This window comes from Rhinopithecus bieti, unplaced genomic scaffold, assembly GCF_001698545.2.
Source record: "Rhinopithecus bieti isolate Rb0 unplaced genomic scaffold, ASM169854v2 scaffold_46235, whole genome shotgun sequence".
Lineage (NCBI taxonomy): Eukaryota > Metazoa > Chordata > Mammalia > Primates > Cercopithecidae > Rhinopithecus > Rhinopithecus bieti.
In genome coordinates, this window is record NW_016819762.1 from 1,449,918 (window position 1) to 1,455,517 (window position 5,600).

Genomic DNA, 5,600 nt, shown 5'->3' on the forward strand with positions numbered 1-5,600 from the left:
ATCCCCAAACCCCCCCCAAACAGCCCTCCTCCACCCCCAGGAAAAACTCCTTTTTTTTTTTTTTTTTTTTTTTTTTTTTTTTTTTTTAAGATAGGATCTCACTCTTTTGCCTGGGCTAGAGTGCAGTGGTGTGATCTCGGCTCACTTTAACCTCTGCCTCCCAGACTCAAGATATCTTCCCACCTCAGCCTCCTCAGTAACTGGGACCAAAGGTGTGCATCAATATATTTGGCTAATTTTTAGGTTTCTTTGGAGAGACAAAGTCTCACCATATTGCTCAAGCTGCTCTTGAACTCTTGGTATCAAGTGATCCTCCTGCCTCAGGCTCCCAAAATGCTGGGATTACAGGTGTGAGCTACCACACCCAGCAGTAAGGGTTTTTTGCTTTTTTTTAGTCTTGTTTGGGATTCACTGAACTTCTTGAATCTGATTATTCATGTCTTTAATTCTGAAACCTAATTAGTCCCTTTTGTCTCCAAATATTACCTCTGCCCCATCCTTTATCTCTTCCTGTAACTCTGATAAAATTTTATTAGTCTGCCTTATATCTCAGTCTCTCCTTAATATTTTTCATCTCTCTATGCAGCATTCTAGAAATGTTTTCAGGTATATTTGTTGATGTACAGCTGACCTCACGTATAGATGAATCTATACATAGACATCTATGTATAATCTGCTGTTAACCCATCCAGAATATCTAATTTCTATTACGATCCTTTTAAAAAAATTTTAGAGGTTTTATTTTATTCTTTTCAAGTCTACCTGTTTCCTTTTCAACCTCTTATTTTTTAGTCATAATTCAAATGCTATTCAAAATGTCCCATTTTATTTTAAGTTTAAACATACTTATTTTATATTCTGTATCTAATTATTCTTATATCTGTTGTTTCTTCGGTTTGGATTTATTATATTTTTTCTACTGATTCTCTCACTCTCCGTGGTTTGTTAAGTCATATGCTTTGTGAGTTGTGATTGTGAGCTCATGCTCCTTCCAACTGTATTTGTGGAAATATTTTGAGGTTTGAGTTGAAGATTTGTTCTCCCAGATAAAATTTATATTTGCTTCTGCCTGGTTACTTAGGGGAGCTAGCAACCCCAAGCCACTTTAAATTAAATTCTCAGCTTTTTCTAGCCACTCAACTCTTGTGAATTCTGGTTTTAAATCAGAGTGAGTGTGAGTTTGTGGTTAGAAATTCTTAGAAATTCTAGGCCAGGCATGGTGGTCCACACCTGTAAACCCAGCACTTTGGGAGAACAAAGTGGAAGGATCACTTGAGCCTAGGAATGTGAGATCAGTCTGGGCAACCTAGTAAGACCTCGTCTCTACTAAAAAAGAAAAAAAGTTAGCCAGTCATGGTGGTGTGCACCTATAGTCCCAGCTACTCAGGAGGCCAAGGCAGGAGGATTACTTGAGCTGGAGAGGCTGTGGCTGTAGTGATCATGCCACTTGCACTTCAGCCTGGGTGATACAGCAAGACCCTGCCTTTAAAGAAAAGAACAGAAGGAAGGAAGGAAGGAAGGAAGGAAGGGAGGAAGGAAGGAAGGAAGGAAGGAAGGAAGGAAGGAAGGAAGGAAGGTAGGGAGGGAGGGATTCTTAGGAATTCTTATGCTTTTACCCCTTGATATGGTTTGGCTGTCTCCCCACCCAAATCTCATCTTGAATTGTAGCTCCCATAATTCCCACGTGTTGTGGGAGGGAACTCAGTGGGGATAATTGAATCATGGAGGCAGTTTCCCCCCTTCTGTTCTCATGGTGGTGAATACATGGGATCTGATGTTTGATAAGAGGTTTCCCTTTTCACTTGGCTCTCGTTCTCTCTTGCCTGCTGCCATGTAAGATGTGCCTTTCACCTTCCGCCATGATTGTGAGGCCTCCCCAGCCACGTGGAACTATGAGTTCATTAAACCTCTTTTCTTTATAAATTATCCAGTCTCAGGTATATCTTTATCAGCAGTGTGAAAATGGACTAATACACCCCTCTCTACTCAGATCCAAGATTAAGATAGAAGATTTTTTTTTTTTTTTTTTTGAGATGATGGAATTTCACTCTTTTTGCCCAGGCTGGAGTGCAATAGCATGATCTCAGCTCACTGCAGCCTCCACCTCCCAGGTTCAAGTGATTCTCCTATCTCAGCCTCCTGAGTAGCTGGGATTACAGGCATGTCCCCCCCCCCCTGGTAAATTTTTTTTTTTTTTTTTTTTTGTATTTTTAGTAGAGTCGGGGTTTCTCCATGTTGGTCAGGCTGGTCTCAAACTCCTGACCTCAGGTGATCCATCCCTTCAGCCTCCCAAAGTGCTGGGATTACAGGCGTGAACCAGGCGCCCAGGCGACAGAACACTTCTTTACCATTATCCAGGGGATTGTGATGATGATGGAGATGACTAAGCATCAGTTTTTAATTTTTCCCACTGCAATCATGACTTTGGGATGGGAACAGCTTTATGCAGAGTTCTCTGATCTAGTCCACAGTCTTGTATGCACTAGCCATAGGGAGCCAGGGGTCTCTTAGGTCACTAGCTCTCGATGACCAGGGATCCCTCTAGTAGCCTTTGGCTTCAGATTGGCTTACCTTCATGTCTTCTACTTTGTCCTTATTTTTCCTTATTTTATGGCCTGTAAAGACTTTCTTTTTTTTCTTCTTACCTGCTCAGGTAATTTGCAGCATTTAAAAATATTTTTTTTTTTTTTTTGAGATGGAGTCTCGCTCTGTCACCCAGGCTGGAATGCAGTGGCGCGATCTCAGCTCACTGCAAGCTCCGCCTCCTGGGTTCACGCCATTCTCCTGCCTCAGCCTCCTGAGTAGCTGGGACTACAGGCGCCCGCCACCGCGCCTGGCTAATTTTTTGTATTTTTGGTAGAGACAGGGTTTCACCGTGATCTCGATCTCCTGACCTCGTGATCCGCCCGCCTCGGCCTCCCAAAGTGCTGGGATTACAGGCGTGAGCCACCGGGCCCGGCCTAAAAATATTTTTCAAATTTCTTTTTCTCACAACTTTAGGTGTTTTGTTCCAGGAGAGTTGGGCAGTATATCTAACCCACACTACTCTAGAAAGGGAAGTGGGCAAATGTTGTAAGAGAAACATCTCTAAAAATCAAATAGTACATTAAGAAGTAACAATAACTAAACTGATCTCAAAGTAAGGAAATCTCAGAATTTCAGATCTCTGCAAATCTTGCTGTGTTACATAATCACAATTCATATATAATTGCATTTAAAAGTACTCATATATTTTTAGTGGAAAGAGCTTTCTCTTGGGAAAAAAGATTGATAAACCTTCTTTTTAGTACATTACATTTTCTTCATCACACTGTGAGTTGAATTCCCAGAAAAAATACGTTTGGTTCATTTAAGATGAAAACCCAGCAATTACAAATGAAAACCCACCTATTTTCTTGTATTGTTCAAATGAGATTTTTAAATAGATTTCTTAAAATTTAGAAACACTAACATCCACCTCATTTGCCAATAGCTTGATTCCAGGGCTAAGTCAGAGCACACTAAAAAAATTAGTTCACGCCAGGCACAGTGGCTCATGCCTGTAATCCCAGCACTTTGGGAGGCCAAGGTAGGCGGATCACCTGAGGTCAGGAGTTTGAGACTACCCTGGCCAACATGGCAAAACCCCGTCTCTACTAAAAATACAAAAAGTAGCTGAGTGTGTTGGCGGGTGACTGTAATCCCAGCTACTCAGGAGGCTGAGGCGGGAGAATTGCTTGAACCTGGGAGGTGGAGGTTGCAGTGAGCCATGATCGTGCCACTGCACTCCAGCCTGGATGACAGAACAAGACTCCATCTCAAAACAAAACAAAACAAAATAGGAGCTTGCAGTGAACAGAGATCGCACCACTGCACTCCAGCATGGATAACAGAGCGAGACTCCATTTCAAAAAAAAAAAAAAAAATCTTCCAGACACCTAAAAAATGAAACAAATATCAAATAAATAATTCTGTCTATAAGTAGTTAATAGTCTCTCACTTTGTTAGCCAAAAAAGTACTTTGATTTGTTTTTTCAGATGTAAACACATATTAGAGTCTCCTTTCTTATGTGAAGGGTCAGATCAACACCTGAGAAAGAAAGCACAGAGAAATATCACCTGGGTGAGCCTGCAAGTGCTTTGGGCAAGGACTGCCTTCCTAATTCACCTCCCGCTGTGGGGGAAACAGAAGAGATGATTTATCTGGGATAATTCAGCCAACACTGTTCACCGAACCATTGTCAAATTTGCTAAGACATATCAAATTGTAGATGTCTTGATATTTTATAAAGCTTCCTGGAATTCAAAAAGTAAATGCAGGGCAGTGAGGTGACTCAATTGTAACTAATCATAGGAAAATATAAAAGGGGAAGAATTAAGTCTGCAAGGACTGAAATATTAGGGAAAAAAAACAGTTTAAAACACAGAACACATGGCCTGAGTAACATGGCGAAATCCATCTCTACAAAAAATACAAAAATTAACTGGGCGTGGTGGTGTGCACCTGTGGTACCAGCTACTCAAAAGACTGAGGTGGGAGGATTGCTTGAGCCCTGGAGGTCGAGCCTGCAGTGAGCTAAGACTGGGCCACTGTACTCCAGCCTGAGCAACGGAGGAAAACCCTGTTTCCAAAAAAAAAAAATTAAATATATGTGTGTATATATATATTTTAAAGCCCAGATCACAAAACTCTAGGGATGTTGTTCTTGGAAGGGAGGAGCAATCTGTTCTAGGAGGGCAAACTCTTCTAGGTTAATAAATTTTATTATATCACAAATACCTCCCTCCTTAGTTGGTATGTCCGGAATTGGTTCCTTCCGGTGGGTTGTTGGTCTCGGTGGGTTCTTGGTCTCGCTGACTTCAAGAATGAAGCTGCGGACCCTCCCGTTGAGTGTTACAGTTCTTAAAGATGGTGTGTCCACAGTTTGTTCCTTCAGATGTTCAGACGTGTCCGGAGTTTGTTCCTTCTGGGGGGTTCGTGGTCTCACTGGCTTCAGGAGTGAAGCTGCAGACCTTCGTGGTGATTGCTCCAGCTCATAAAGGTAGTGCAGACCCAAAGAATTAGCAGCAGCAAGATTTATTGCAAACAGCAAAAGAACAAAGCTTCCGCAGTGTGGAAGCGGACCCCAGCGTGCTGCTGCCGCTGGCTGGGGTAGCCAACTTTTGTTTCCTTATTTGACCCTGCCCACATCCTGCTGAGTGGTCCATTTTGCTGAGTGCTGATTGGTCCGTTTTGACAATCCTTTAGCTGGACAGAGAAGTTCTCCAAGTCCCCACCTGACCAAGACGCCCAGCCGGCTTCTCCTCTCAGGTGGGAGGATTAATGACATAATACATGTAGAGCACAGAGTAAGTGCTAAATAGATGTCATCAATCACTATTATTATTAATATTCCCAGAAAAATGAGGATACTGCTATGCAAGTGACCCACTGTTTCAGTCTGGCCAGGCTGGCTGGGCTTCCGTACTGACGGCTCTGTGTCCTGGGAATCTCTTGGGCTCAGGGGAAGTAAGCGGCCTGCGGCTTTTAGCTGTTGTTAAGGTAGGAGTGGGTGGAGGAAACAGACAGAGTTCGTATGTTTCACAAGCAAATAATAATCGCCTCTTGTCACAGGCCCACC